This window comes from Atheta coriaria, unplaced genomic scaffold, assembly GCF_025399875.1.
Source record: "Atheta coriaria isolate IRGN ID8LTWV9N9 unplaced genomic scaffold, Caltech_Dcor_3.1 hic_scaffold_7_pilon, whole genome shotgun sequence".
NCBI classification, from domain to species: Eukaryota; Metazoa; Arthropoda; class Insecta; order Coleoptera; family Staphylinidae; genus Dalotia; species Dalotia coriaria.
The window spans coordinates 5494353-5511102 of record NW_027045449.1 but is presented as its reverse complement, the minus strand read 5'-3'; the positions used below and the strand labels follow the sequence as shown (position 1 = coordinate 5511102).

General features: G+C 36.6%; 1 protein-coding gene and 1 long non-coding RNA gene across 2 annotated transcripts in view; one reads left to right on the top strand and one right to left on the bottom strand.

The window, feature by feature from the left end:
* Positions 1 to 9434: 9434 nt before the first annotated feature.
* LOC135795934 (uncharacterized) lies at positions 9435 to 10448 on the bottom strand. Its single transcript, XR_010549185.1, has 3 exons — positions 10404 to 10448; positions 10241 to 10349; positions 9435 to 9719 (listed from the first exon to the last, which is right to left on the bottom strand). It is a non-coding gene; the product is annotated as an uncharacterized lncRNA (long non-coding RNA).
* A 1675-nt stretch (positions 10449 to 12123) lies between these two features.
* Positions 12124 to 16750, top strand: part of LOC135796337 (neuroligin-4, X-linked-like) — a 95317-nt gene continuing 90690 nt past the window's right edge. The window contains exon 1 of the mRNA XM_065308323.1: positions 12124 to 12456. The gene's annotated coding sequence lies outside the window, so the exon portion shown is untranslated. The remainder of the gene's footprint in view (positions 12457 to 16750) is intronic.

Sequence of the window (16750 nt, the reverse complement as noted above, 5' to 3'; positions counted from 1 at the left end):
AGACGTATCTGGCTGGGGTTGGAACCATACCAAGTGTCTGGCAATGAGCAGCGTATGTTATAATAATGGTACAAATAAAATATGCAAAAATTGGGTTTGCTAAACTAACGAATTTGACATCATAATTGGTACATCTTTGTTGGCTGTTAACTGCCAAAGGAACCACGATCCAGATTTCATAATTGGGGATCGTTCTTTGCAGTGTTCGGTACACACCTAGAAACATTTTCATTTTTCCTAAAATCTCTTAGACTCTTAGGCTCTTAGACTATATAGTTGAGGTTTTTGTTAATGTATAAATTTTTTCATCAATATTTAGCCTAAATTCAGATTTTCAAAAATTTTAAAAAAAAGGATTTTACGAATTCTTTTTAAGTTTTTTCCTATCACATTTTTGTAATAGGAAATATTTTGCTATATTTTGAATCAAAGGACTTTAAACTACACGTATTAACCTCCCAAATAACTCAAAGAAGCGCAAAAATTAAGTTATTTTGACTAGTTTAATCTTTATATTTCATCACTGGTGTTTTATATTTCATTCTTTGATACCATATTTTTCCCAATACCGATTTGTTTGTTTTCGTTCGTTCGAAACGTATGGCTCGTTTCCCCTCAAATTTGTGTTGGTTTTTATTTATTTATACGTCTGCGGACGTAATACATTTTTATGCAGCTCGGAAAAATGCTCTTCGCGCGCAGATCGCGTCTTGTCTCGTCGTCGAGGTCGCGAGCGATCGCACGGCGTCGAACGTCTGAATTTATTGTCCAATTGAACAAACAATTCGATAGCGTCGTCATGTTGTAGTAACACGTCGTAACACGACGTGCGCGACCGGCGCATATTGAAATATTTATCAATTTCCCTTATCGAACGCATTTCTATTTCGATATACATATACCTCTGCATTGCTCCACATTTTCTCCGCTCGCGTAACGAAATCGGGCGTCGAATTGTGTTCAAATTTATTACGCGCATGCATATGTAGACATTCGCGCAGCAACGCAAAGGTGAAATGAAAATAACAAAATGTTAACGCTCGAAGACATGAAAACTTGGAAATATGGACATGCGGAAACATATGGAACTCGGAACGACGCGACGACGCCGGAAAATGTGAAAAAGACGAGGCTCGAGCGTGGAACAAGTCGAAGCGACATCGAAACATTCAAAACGTACCTTGGGCGATTGAAATGCATGGAAAATATAAAGTTTTGGGGAAACATTATTGCTTTATACGACACACAAAAAAAAAACATATATTCAAAATTTAATGTCCAAAAATAAAAATTCACCAAACAAAAATAAAAGCAAAAATTTCGTGGAACAAAAACCAAATCATGCTTATTCAAACTTAGTTGACTTTTAATAAATTCATGTTATTACGAGTATTTGTGAAGTCAAAAGTTTGGAAGAAAAGCGAATTTTCTAAACGCGTTTTTTACCTATGTGTGAAAACGTTTCAAATAAATAAGTTTGTAGATTCGAAGACAATTAAACTCAATCGCTGGTTCGTGACTGGCTCTCACCGGTGATAAGTGTACTCACCTTGGCCGGACGCTCAGCTCCCTTTTCTTCGCCACTCCGGTGTGCCCCGTGATGAGTCCTTAATTGCAAAATCGATGTCCGACATTGTTGCTCTCGCCGCACATTCATCTACTTTGGTCAGCGAGATCGGGCCGCTGAAATAAACGAAGTGGTCGACTCACCGACCGCGTCGTCTATGAAGGATAAAAAGTGATAATGTGTTTTACTATTTTATCCACTTGCCACAATCAGTTTTATTTTACTTAATCAAAATCAACTAGATAACATAATTTAAAAAAATTAATTAAAATGGATATTTTTCTATAGATTTTAATTTCGAAATTACAATGTGCAATTTATTAAATTTCAACAGCGATTCTGTTTTAATGCGCTCGAGCAATTTTAATACAAAATCCTTTATTCCCTATAGTAATACAACGTCCTCAGGATGATATACGAGCTAACTGGATGAGATTCGTCCTAGACAGCGACTAGTTGTTGCTTTATGTCGACGTGCAAGAGGAGGTTCTACGGGGTGGTTTAGGATTGAGTATGTGTGTGCATTGTGACAATGTTGGTGTCATCTCTCGTCTCGACGCTCACGTGCGCGCATTACGTTGCATTACGTAACAACTCTCTTGGTTTACGATTAACTGTTATCGTCCGGCCATAATCACATATCGCGCGCCACCTTTACTGCGCCGCCCCCAAGCGGATAGCATTAAATGGCGAATGCAGCGTCGATATTCGGTGTAAAAGCAATCGCCGGCGAACGAAAACGACGACAACGCTAGTGTGGTCAGGAAACTAAATTGCTTTCCGATTTTATGAATTTTAAGAGCCTTACGTTGCAGATTGCTCGTTACGTGTTGAAATAAAAGTTTCATCGTGATTCTTTAATTATTTTACATGCGTTTGCTCCGAGGAGTATTTTAGATAGTGATTTTTATTACGTGTGGTTTCAAATTAATTGAAAAGTTTAGTATTATTGAATATAAATTTATTTTTGAAATTCAAGAGAAATTACAAAATTTCATGTGTTTGATTCTGACTAAAAGATGTGTTCAACATATTAAAAGATTCCATAATTACTATAATAATTACCTACATTTAAGAACTTTAAATTGGTTTATTTTAAACAAGAATGTGTTTTTTATCTCAACTTTATAAAAAAACAAATTTTTCTTTAAACATTAATTTAATATTTAACTAATCATTATTAGACACTAGCATTTGCCTATGAGTTGGTGCTCACATGGTTGATGAGAAAAACCCATATGTATGAATAAAACGCGGTTTAGGTCAGTGAATATGTTTGGCTTTATGTGTAGTCTTTTAACGGATAACCGCTACTGACTTTGCGCGCGTCTTGCGGGACCACGAGCAAAGCGACCAAACCGGCCACTACCGGAAGGAAGCATTCGACCTAACGCAACCAAGCTTGAAGCAATCCAGCATACGAGAATCACCAGGGCTCACATCTAGAGGCGAGCAGAACTAACAAGACTAACAGGGTTGCAGAGTTACGGAGCTAAGATCCCGACACAAAGGAGCGGAAGTAGTACTTGTCCTAAGACAACATTTTTCTTGGATTATACACCCCTATAGCTACCAGCATACTCTCCTATTTAAAAATATTGACAACATGCTCCGCAACGAAAGTTTCACGTCTTAAAATGGGCAGAATTAAAGCATTGCATGTGTGTAGACTGCTATATAATACAAGATTGCACTAAGACGAACCAAGAAGAAAAGTGAGCTCTAACGGAATTAATTTGAGCATATTCCAAGAATATTTGAAGCCGGCTTGTGATGAGCTCCTCCCGCATCACGAGGGCGGATTCTGCCACCTCCACCGTCTCGTTTCGAAGGCAGGCAAGCGTGTGAAGCGTATTTATCGTTCGGTGCGGCGACGCGTGATATCGCGCGACGTCGTGCAGCTTCTTACCAACTCACGTGCGCAAAATTCACCTTCGCCCTCGCTCGCCCTTGCACGCCTTCATAGGGCATATTAGCGCTGCCCAGATGTGCGCTTTACCAAGATATCAAGGTGCATCACTTCGACATTAAGACATTAATATCATTCCAGCCACCTTCGGTAGGATTCATTCGTCACTTCCGGGTCGATAGCTTTATTATAAATAAACATTGGGCGAGTAATAGAGAATTCTCGGATGCGAAGGAAAGGTGAAACTCGGATTAAGTAAACATCCGACCTGGTTTTACCCCACTTTTCTCGAATATTTCTCTTTTTTTGCTTGTGTATCTTTTCAGTGAGCTGTATTTTACATACAAATTCCGCATGTTTTTTAGGGTGTTATGAATTTGATTATGACAAATGTGGTAAAGTGTGAGGACGAAGAAAAATACGCTGTCGCAATGCTCTGAGATAATCCGACACAGAGAGTCCCTTTGCGTCACCTTGCATGCCGCGCACTCTTTCACTCTTTGCGGCTCAACGACAAAGCGCGCAGTCTGGAAAATACACAAGATACACACATAATGCATGCACACACGTGGGATACAAGATGCTTTTGTAAACCGCCCCCCAGGTTAGTGGGCGTTTGCGGCAGGGGTCGAACACGCGGTGACTGTCAGCCGGAAATGAATAATGCTTTGCGCTGCCTGAAAAGCAACGAACAACAACAATCAGTATGATAAAATATGTAAATATATATTTTGTACCTTGTTCCGCAAAAGAATTAATGAACATTTTAGACAATGTTTGTTCATAATGATGTGCATGTATATATTTAAATAAATGAATTGACATTTGATAGTCTCATTAGAACTCGGGAAGCGTGGGAGTTATTTAACTAATTTTGGTTCTGAATTATTTGTAGAAGTCCAAGGAAAATGTATACAATGATGGTTGAATCGACAGATCTATAACATAAAAATAAATTGCTAAATCTGTTGGTAAGCGCTTAACTCAATAACGCCTAAACTAATTTGGGAAATTCTTGTTTTTAAATGGTCATTAAAATCCAAGGATGGTTTTTACGGCAAGAAAAATTCGAAAAATTGCCGGGACAACCCTAAAGACAGCTCTTTTCTATGGGATAAAAGTTGGCATGGAGATTCAATCATCGTTATAGTTAAATAGTTGAATTCGAGATGGCGCGCTGAGGTGCATTATAAGCAATTCTTTATATAATTAATTTGTTTAAAATAAAATTGCGAATCTTATTGATAGAATTTACACATTCTATGTCTAGAGCAAGAAAGTAAAAACAGAATACATTTTTATTAAACACTACAGGGACAAAGTCGCGGGCAAAAGCTGGTAATAAGTATGAAAATAAAGAAAATTAATTAGCTGCACAACTGTTATATTCTTGAATAAGTCCCCTGATCTTTTAATACTTGATATTATAAAATGCCGGCATAAAAAGATCATCTGCTGTCAGAACAAAAACAAATTATTTGTCAAATGATGCGTATAGGTCGCACCTATCGCGCCGTCATCATGTAATAAACTATAGACGCTGTCATAACTTTAACGGTCTTGTACTCGTCCTTACATCGCGTTTGCATGGTTTCTAACACGCCAATAAAAGCGTAATACATATATTAAAAATACTACCACCCATGTAAAAGAATTGTAAAACTCGCGAAAAATGCAAAGCTGCTTTTATTGCTTGTTTTAAAATGAGGTTCAGAGATAAAAATGACAACTTTGTTTTTACGAAAATGTAAGTTGTAAGAAAATATTCAGAATTCCTTAACACACCTGTTCAAACAATGAAAAATTTTGGCACACTAATAAGCAGAAAAAGTTAAATAAATATATAATATTGATATAAGTATCTATTTTAATTAAAATTATGCAATACTCAGCATAATTAGCGCAGGTTTTAATTTATTATTTTGTGCACATTATAAAAGGTAGCAATAAAAACATTTTTAGCATATTTACGTAATTAACAAAAATGAGCAAATACTATGTTTTCATTTGCATTTATTTGATATTTGTTTTGACCAGTATAGCAGCAAACATTTCTAATTAAAGGTTTTAATTTGTGGCAAATTGTTGTAAAATTATTAAATGTTGCTTGATTCACGTTTCATGCAATTGTTGACATAAATACACATCATATTCTGCGAAAGTGGAAATTAATATTATGCTTTTGAAAGTTAAATATTTTCGAATAATTATATTTATAGCAACATATGAATCATAATCATAATTAACTGAAAGAAAATTTAATGATAACTGTATGCATATATTTCAAATTCAAGAAATTTTACTAAAAATGTTGTTTTAAATGTTTAATACGCATAGCTTAAAGAGTAGCTGCTTATGACTAGAGGTGCTGACACTGAGAAAAGGTTGATGTCGTTGCGCGTTTTGTTGGCAGTTGGGGGTGGTTGAGAGCAGTCCAAGGGCAATGCGGGAGGAAGGATGCACCTGAATGTTTATCCGGCGCTCGGTTTTCGACTCGGTTGAGCGCGAAACGAATAAATAGTTTGCGCGCTCGCAAATGGAAGTGACTTATGCCATCCTCGCAACCGCCGCCAGCAGCGGTGGCAGCTGGACGCGGCAGTGGGGACGGCACGCGAAACAGCTTTGCGCGCACCCACGTTTATGTATTTTATTACGGTTTTCGGACTTGCCCTCGGACCCCCTCTTTTTGGCCATTCCCAGGCTTGAAGCCGCCCCCAAAAAGCGCTTCTTTGCTGAAGGATCCGGACAGGAAAGTTGCCATAAGTGCGCCGCGAGGATGAGGCAAGACGACCGCTAAGAGCGCCGGCATTTCCGGCCTCGTATTCCGCATCCGCTTCTCTTACATCACTTGCCGCCTCCACGTAGTTGCGTCGACAGTTGAGTACGCCATCCGTGCACAATGGCACATATAACATGCGCGCGCAGAGCGAATAGGTAAGATTTGCTTTGACATTCGGTATAAACATGCTTTTAATGCAAAGCCACCGTTGCCACCGCATAGCGGCTAAAAAAAGCGGTTAGCAATTCGACCACTTAGCTTTTCCTTCCATATTACATACGTTTTCCACTAGAGAAAACAGCCTTTACAGTGGTTTACCTCAAAAATTCACAACGTATACGAAATTCGTTTAACAAAATAACAACGCACTTCACATACGAACCCAATGCATCAACTTATATTTTACGAAATTAATTTTGGTTTGTTTTATGTGAGTTTTATGTATTTTTGAATTTTATCTGGTACGGTTTACTTTTTTCTTGTTTTTGTTTCCTGTGTGCATTTTGAAGGCACTCGCAGTGTCATGTAATGAATTTACGACAAACTTTAATGTCCCGAAGCGTCAACGGCGCCCTCTGCAGCCTATCGTAAAAGCTTAAGTGTTTTATTCGTCGTTTATTGTTGTTTTATTAAATTTTTTCATATACGCCAGAAAACTTTGGTTCATCTTTAGTGCCACTCGTATATCTATTATAGATATAACGTTCATAAACCACAAAAATTGAATTAACAATAACATTTTGTTAGAAACAATAGAACTTTTAAAAATAAGTAAAAATTTCATTTATAATGCAGTAACTGGCAATCAGAAATTATAATTTTTTTATTTAAATTAAAGTTTTATGTTGTTTTATCAAATTTTTCATTCAACACGTCGCACACGTCTGTCACGTAGATTTTATACCGCACAGAGTGTCTCGATGCAAAATTGCATTACAGACTTTTCTGGTAACGTGGTCGACGGCACCTCCGTCAGCACCAGTGACGATGAGGACGTCGGTGGTCGAATATCGAACGATGAACGTGGAAAGTTGTGACTTTAACTTTAGCTTTGACTTTAACTTCAGCTCCGAATTCAACTTTCGGTATGAAGCTCCAGCATCAGAATCAAAGTCGGAATCGGAGGATCAACATCAACTTCGATTTTGATTCAACCATCCACAATCCAACTTCAACTATTATTTATTCTGCTTGTTTTAAACATCATTGCAAGAAATGAACTGAAATTTGAACAGGGAAAAATAGCAAGAACCTATTCGAATCGAAGACGAAAGAAAAGCGAGTAATACAAATATTTTAACAATCGACATTCCTTTACAGTTTGTGTTTTTGCAAGGGCGTGTCGAATTTCATTCTTGCTGGCTTTTTCGCTCCTTATGCGTTTCTTCGCTAGAGCCGTGCAATGCTTGTGGAAATATGTAGTCTACTTGCTTTTTATGCAACGTACGATTGGAACAAAATGAGAGTAAAAACAGCAAGATACGAGGGCGATGCGCTTATGCAGAATGCACAACGTCGAATTTAATATTATGACAGTCATTGAATTCCTAGCACCGTCGAACAACACCAATGATGACCAAAAAGAGCGCCATGTCAGTTTATGTAATAACCATGCCATCAAACCAAGCGGAACCGATTGTTTTCTATCGTAATTAGATTATTTTACGAATCACATTTGTGCATAAAAGTAAAGTTATGTGCAGTATCATATATTATTTAAAATCAATTCATATTTTACTAGTTTTTTACACACACAGTGCAATTTTTCTACTTTTACTTTTAAAATGCCAGTTTTTCCACGGATTTAAGATACAAAAAATGATACTTTAAACATGGACGGCTCAGGCCGTGAATAAAGTACTTAAAAAGAAAGTTGAAGTAAAAAAAACAGCGTACGCATCACGTGACTAAAGGTTGTTAAACAGTTGATTAAACGCTTGCCACGCTCGCTCTTAAGTCGAATTTATATTATTAGTTAGGATTATCCTGATGTTTTAAAAATGTTTTAAAATCAAGTCGAGCAACACAATCTGCTGTGTATTCCGGTTGTAATGATACGAATTTAATGATCATTCAAATAAAATGTACCAAAATCGATCGTAAAGTATTTATAGTCTTTTGTTTATAATATATATCAGTATTTTAATTTGTAATTGGACTGATAAATAACAAGGTATATAATCTATAATTTAAAATTTCTTTAATTTTATAATAATTTATTTTCAATGAATTACACCTGTGCACTCTGATTATAAACTAACAGAAAGTAGAAGATAAGGTGAAACAGTAGAAAGCCAAGTTGAGTGCATATGTGGTGTGAGAAGAGAGCGGGAAAAGCGGAAGGAATAGTTTCCTGGCAGTAGTATTCCATTAGATATAATATTTATACCGTCATCATCGTTTCACGCGCGCTCTAATTTTCTACGTGCCGACGAAGAAGAGCTTTGAAATTACGTCGAAACGTTGGGCCAGGTAAGTAAGAGGCACTGCTTCTTAAACGAGCACCAGATGCTGCTTCTAACTGGCAATTTCTTAGCTTCTTAAATTATTTTTACTTTCAAATAGTTTTAAATTATTGGATTTGTTATATGATATACTTGAAAGTTAAACAGTTAAACAGTCATAGATTATAATCATAATCTACAATAACACAATTAATCCTCATATGTTATCATTATTATCATTGAAGAGGACTATCCGCTTAGTTTAGTTCCCTTTCGCGTTTACCAATGCCTTCCGGCGCTTCCTTGCGGTCTTCCCAAGATAATTTCCTTCTTTGTTCGAGATGTGGAGTTGTTTCTATTTGGTGTGTGGAGTAGAAATACATTAGATAGCGCTCGGGGTAACTAATACTAATGGCCAAGATGATGCTGCACATTATTCGGGGATAAAATCGTGGAAATTGAATCCGCATTAAAGAGATATTCGACGCGATGGGGAACGATAGCTATGGCTAAACAGCGCTAAACGCTCGATAGTTGGCGTGCGAACGCTGGTATTATAGTGTTTAGTTTCCGGCTTTCCGGGCATCTTTGCCGACGGCAAACTGGCGTACAAGAGTACAATACAGATGATTAAGGGCTGTGAATTTACACATTGTGTAATTATATAACTTTAGTCTTTTAATAACAAAATGCTGATAAGTACCTCTGTAATAGATATAATTAGTAATTGAAGGAAACTGTTAAAATTTATATATTTTTACTTTTTCAGTAGATACAATTTTTATGGCTTTGTTTCGCAAACAACGTTATGAAGATAGTCGCAGGCAATAACATCCCAAGCAAAGCTATCAATGGTCGCGTTGGGCCAAGCGCGAACGCATTGTTGACGGCCGTCTTCGTTGTTGGGTTCGTTTTCTGCCCAATGTGTATAGTCCAGTGGTTGTCCAGTAGACATCCATACGTAATTACCTTCGGATGCAAGGTCATTTGCACTAATCCATCTGGGCCACCAAACTTGGTCTATAAAGTAGATTTATACATAACTTAAGTATTATATTGTCACATGGTGCGAACTATATTATTGTAAATGTATGTATACTGTTCAATGGCGTGAGTACTTTTCGGGAAGCAATAAAGTAAAGGGCCTGTTTTTCAAAACAGATTTATATTGAAAAACAATAATTTTACAAGAGGGTGAGTATTAATAATAAGCCAAATAAAGTAAACACTTAGTTTAGTTACCATACTTTCACCATAAAAGCGTATTTTTCCCGCCAAGTAACACTTTAGTAACGTAAAAGCAAAGCCGTGACTAAAATACTAAAGATCTTTAATCACGGGTAAATTTTGCTAATTTACCGCAATGTTTGAAGTTTTAAAATTCAAACAATCAAATACAAAACCTTAAAACACCTTAAAATAGCAAAAGCAATAGGTGACTAAACAGTATTATAACCCCGATTTATTATACGTGAGCGTCAAGAATATAGGGCTGTACAACGCAATTAAAACTTAATGCACTATTAAAATCTCGTACATACCTGAATTTTCAATGCCACCTTCCAGCTGTTGCTGTTCTTCCCATGAGTTGACAGTCGCCATTTGCAAGTTTAGAGCAGCACATTTTTCAAACGCACCAAACCAATTGACCTTAGAGTTAATATATAATTAATATTTAGTCAAAAACTTATTTACCTTTTATACCGGATCATGGGATTGCACATAGTAAATTTTCGCAGCTGATTGCAATAATATTTAATTTACTAAATGTATAATTTGAAAAAATTGCCTCGGGTATATATAGTCAGTTTAAAACCTAATCTAATATTTAATCTTTAAATATTCTGGATATATTCAACATAAACTGGAATTTTTTTTTTCAATAAAGCAGAGTGACCATGCATTCTCTGAAATCACGCGCATGCTAATTAATTTCGGCGTGATACAAGTGTACGAGTACCATACATTTTAGCAAAATAAAACACTAACACAAATTGCTACTTAAGAGAAGCGTGATTAGGTTATTAAAAACAAGATAAAGATTTTCGATTATAGATAATCTATTCCAAGAACACTCTCCGAAATATAAAAATTTGCACGTCTACAAAAATTATTATCAACTAATCGGAAACACAATTTTATTTAAAATAATTAACACCACTTTTTTGGCCATTCTTTTACTTTTGGATATCGTATATGTTTATATTTGTTTTTCTATGAGAAAACTGTAATTCAGGCACGAAAATAGCAACAGCACCAATTTTCAACTATCATCTGAAAGTAAGACGTCGTTGTCGATGTTGCGTCTTCTCCGCAGAAGCCATATCGAACCAGGAGGACGTTTTGCCGACGACATTTAAACTTGCCGACGTAGTCAACGTATGCTCTAGTTTGGTTGGCGTACTCAAACACTCGTTGAACTTGCTGCAAAAGCAAAAGGCGCTGGCTAAGCTGGCGCAGCCAGTTCAAAATGGAAATCGGCGAAAAGTGCACTTTTAAACTATATTTTGCACAGCGCGCCTGACAACTTTATCTTTTAGGGAAATCAGTTTCTGATATCATCCTTGTTTAAATAATTACACTTTTCCTTATTTTAATAAATAATTTTGTTGTGGTATTATCTTAAATATCTATATAATTATGTAGGATAACTTTACTTTCTTCAGGCACTGCGCTTTTTTGGTTCTTTTTGGGTTGGGATTTTGCCGCCACCGCTTCTGGCAGCCGGTGTGGCGGCGTGCCGATGAATGGTGTACTCCCGCAAGCAGTGGATGTGGCTCTGGCGCTGCTCCCGACGCGCAATCGATTTCCCGTTTTCCCGTTTTACCCATAGCACAACTCACCAACTCATACCTATAGTTTGTATGTAGTAAAACCCCAACGTCAAATTTCTTGCACTTGAGTTTTCGGACGTAAGATTTTTAATTTTGAAATTTTATGTTTAGGAATTATAAATCAAGATACTTAAGTTGAAGCATTTTGTTAATATAAAAATATTAAATTCAGGAGTGTTTAAAAGGCAAATTAAAAGTAATAAGTTAGATAATCACAAGCCAATTAGGAATAAATAAATTCCAACAGCTTAAAACAATTAAAAATTACCAATTACTAACAACCGAAATAAAAACTTAAAAATCAAACGTATACTTTAAATATCATTCCTATCCAATTTAATAAACAAATTTTTCCCACTTTAAAATAATTACAATTTTTTTATTTTCTATTTTAGACAGGTGTGAGGTTATGTCATCTCTTCCGCCTTCGTTTGTGTTAGCCAAGTAGTCTACGTGGTGCGCACCATTCACTGGTGTAGATGTGTGGAATGTAGAGTGGAGCGACCGGCGGTGGGAAGCTGCGACGACTGGAGGCGGCGGCAACGGCGGCGCGTTGGTGGAGGCGGCTGGCAGTAATGCGCCGGAGCCGTGCCGGTCTGTATCGCAGCGTCAGTCAGCGCCTGCCGCTCCCGACGCAAATCGCGAGCTTCGTGCATGCCAAACTAGGGTGGAAACTAGATAGGCAGCAATTTAAAACAAGGTGCGAACCAGTGACGAGTTAATTAACGAATTACGAACGGAAATAACTAAACTAATCAAATCTACCTACAACTAGCTCTAAGAAATAATCAAAGTGTAGTGTTACAATCGTTTGATGTTACTAATTGTGGAAGACTATGAATAACTGAAAGAAATAGTGAAAATCACCTGGATTTACACATCATTAAGACATTGCCAGCTCATTACATCAATAAAAAAATAAGGTAAGTTTAATATTTATCAAAAAGTTAATGTTTTGAAATTTTATCGGCAAAAAAAATTTTAATAGAGTAATAACGATCTGCAAAGTACTAGTTAGACGTTAATCCAACAGATTTTTAATTAAGCCGGATTGCATTTTAGTCCATACCAGCATTGCATACTCAAATCGAAGTCAAAGGATTTAACGAAGCAATTAATGAAGTCATTTTTCTCAATTGTCATCACACCAATAAAAATAAAAAAATCTCACAATGGAGATACGAGTATAATAACAAAATTATTTTCATAATACAATTATTGATTTTGATGGTTTTCATTTTAATAGTTTGAGTGTATAAGCCAAGCCCAAGGTGGCTTGAACATAGGGTTTACTTAAATATTAAATCAAAACGATGGCCATGCCGGAGTTGAAGTTGTCCTCTCGTCCTTGGAATCCTTTGAAGACCACAGCACTCTCGACATACTTTCAAAAGTCCCAGGCTTGCTTGCCATCTGCCCGCGAGCACACGGCTGGCGCTTCACCTGCCGCATAGCTTATGATTATGTAATTTAATGAATAATAATTTTAGATGGGAGGCGGGTGGTAAACGCAACGGAGGACTAAGTAAATTCCTTTGAAAGCTGCCGAAACCAGACAAAGTTTTCGGCTTTGATAATAATACCAAATCACTTAGCGCACATAGCAGGAAGTTGCTTCAAAAATCATGATTGCACTGGCTACACGCATAAATAACAGCATAAAATATTATAAATTAAATAAACTAATAATTAAATTTTCTCTTGATTAAAATTGTATTAATTTGTTTAATATTACTTGTAATTTATCAAAATGATTTATTAAATCATGTAGGAATTGGAGATATAGTATTGATAAATGAGTTTGATATTAATTTTCAAAAACAAAGCATAACACATTCAGATATGAATAAATAATAATAATAATAAAACTCAATATGTTAATTAAATACGATGCAAAATATATTTATTAACTATACAGATGTCGGTGCTTATTAATTCAATACGACTAAAGAACCAAACATAAAAGAGAATTAAATTTAATCTTTTATCTTTTTTGAAATATTTTGCAATAATAGCTTATGGCTGTTTTAAAAGACCTAATACAAATTGAAAATGCAAAATGCGTAAACGTAAACACATGTAAAATGTGAAAACATCAATCAACGTTTAATTAAAGCTAATGAAAACTGTGCGCAAGGATTAATAATTTTAATTATCTTGTGTTTTGCATTACAATCATTATGCAAACAACAAACGCCGTAAAAACGCAATATTAATTAAACACACTTTTATCGCCCTTTGTGGATTAACTGTGATACAATTTCTAAAATCAATCGGATTTGTATTGTGCAGATTAGTTTAGTTGTGAATAGTTGGCCGCTGTGCGTTGTTATGCAGCCTATATTACTGAAATTAATTAGCAGTCCAGAAACGTACGATGGGATTGATTGACCCTTGGTCACGCAGCTCGCATTGCTCACCATGGGCAATACCGATAGCAATAATCGAGTTACACGGTAATAAATTATAAATCCGTTTTCACGTAAAGCAGATGTGCATGCGGACACATATTGCACATAGTGCGCATCGCACATTTGCGGGTTGTTATTAGTTATTAGCTGCGCTATTTCATTGAGAATATATACAATCACATCACAAGGGAGAAAATTAATACGTGCATGGATAATTAAAGCAAGACATTAATTTCATCATTCCATGAATAGCAGTATTTAATTCAAACATACGTGTTTATCAATTGAGTTAGTAATATTGTTTTATTTTTGTTTTTATTATTTTTTTCTTTGTTTTGCAGTTAGTTCAATTTTATAAAGATAATGAATATTAAGCAAGCTAATCAATTCTCTCATTTTCAATGGCATCTTGTCGAATACTTAGGAATGTTCATTATGAGTCGCACACGAAGCACTCGGAATGCGCAAAAAGGCAAAAACACTCCTTCCTGGCGTAAAACAATTCAATTAAGAGAGTGCCTTGCCTATCGTTTCCATAAACGAAGTAAAAAGAATGAATAACCCATCGAAATTGGATGGAAAACGAGGTGGAAAACGTAGATAATTTACTGAACGGAATCAACAAAAATACACATTTAATTTGTACCAAAAATAAACTCCAGAAAGAAAAATATTCAAGTTTAATCAAACAAAACCTTTTATACAATTTTTTTCAAATGTTATTTTGGTATTTTCTTAATAAATCTTTGTGTTTGTTAATTTTGTATAACCCAATCGAAAAGAAGTAATTCACAAAATCACAGCCGAAATCTTTCTCTCCTCGTTCCGAACGCGGATGCTCATCGATGGCGCACAATAAAACCGCATCACGCGCGTGTTTTGTTCTCCCAGCAGCGCGCACCGATCGACCCCTTTCTATCTCCACCCGTCCCACCGCTTTAAAACAAGAGCGCCGGTCGCCATATCGATTCGGGTAAAAATTGGTTTAGTATCTCATTGCCCGGCGCCTTCGCCGACTACATCCCGGAGAGAGAGCGAACCGGTGTGCCTGCGGTCGGTGGCTTGTCCGCTTTTTAGACTCTCCAACATTCTGGCGTCCTCGGATTAGATTCGTTTCGTCTGTCTCGGGTTATTTACGTGATTGATACATTGATACATTTTTTACGTTCGTTCAGCTGCCCCTCAACCGCAATCCGTTCTATACAAGCCAACAGATGGAGTAAAACACAAAAGGAAACAAAATTGCAACAAAAATTTGTTTTTTTTTAAACTTGAGCAAACAAATTTTAATTACCCATCGCATCGTCCTGAAAGTAAGTAAAGTAAGCAAACTTAAGGAAAACTGCAGCGAAGACTTGGCGGTCGAAACAAATTATTCATGAATTAATTTACTATCCTGCGTTGTTCAAATTTAAATTATTCATAGCACAATGTCATGCAAGGCTTGTAAAAACAAAACGCTTTCTAAACATGGAAGATAGTGGCCGATGCGCTTAAAACTTAAAACCGAAACTTTCGACGACAAAACTTGCGACTTACAAAATCTACACTTAATTGAAGCACGCAGGAAGCGTTTATCAGCAACATAAATAAACTTTAATAGCTACATTAAACCTATTTAAGTAAAAGTATCAAAAACCAGATAACAGTTGTTTAGTTATTCTTGGATTTTTTCTGTTTGGATAAAAAACAAAGCCATAAAATGGTAACAAATCGCCGCCATCGGCACTATTTTCTTATCAGGCCGTCACATCCGGGTTGAAGACATGCGAGGATACGTTAAGTATACATCACATGTTACATTGAAACATTGTAACGTCTTCCGACATTGTCTTATCACTGCCTTGACGAAAACGCTCTGTGGGATTGATGCCTGGCCGTGTGTCGCCGAGGTCGGCGTTATCTCCCGGCTGGTGGGAGTCGCGTCATGAACGTCATTGTCCTTGCATGCGGGCGGCGCAACGTGCGTAATGAGAAGTGAAGATGAAGATGGACGATATGACGGTTATCTGTGCGAACGAGCCGAGGCCATAGGCAAGAGACGAAAGGCCAAGTAGAGAACCAAGAAAACGAAATGAAGGAAGCACGCAATGGCCAAGTGGAAGAACGAAAGGAATAAGGAGGCTGGAGTCAAAGGCGAGATGTACAAGTGTAGATATACGCCAAGACGACCACACGAGACAAATCTGGGAAGAGGCGAGATAACAATGTGTTGGACAAGAAGGAATGTCAATGGATGTGTGTGATAGAACCAATTTTGGTTTGAAAGGGAGTGAAAATTGGTTCGGATAAATATCCTAATCTTGTAAAACACGTTTTAGTTATATTTTAGGAAAAATTTGATTGTTTTTGCAAAATTTGTGAAATAAGCAAAATTTAAGTTGTAATATTTCCATGATCTGGTATTTCCTAACCTAGGAAGTGATTCGAGTGTGAATTTCTAGAATGATAGAACAAGCTGGAACATCCGCGTCGGTGGGAAATCTATAAACATAACATATCGGCTTCAGCGGTGGCAACGATAGGGTACAGCATGCGGCGAACAACGCCGATATTGCGCCATTACGCCATCCGTTATGCGCTCGCACATGAAGCATGTCGATGCGACGCCGCTGCGACTTTTGGCGCACATTCAAATTGTCCATTTGCAGTCGTAACAACGCAAAAGTAGAGCATCGTACAAAAAAAAACGGACAAAAATAACAAAAATTCCCAATTTTTTGTCTAAAAAATATAAAATTCTTAATATAACGATTGAGATTATTTGATGTTATAACGAATAGTAAAAAAACACGTGAGTAAATTG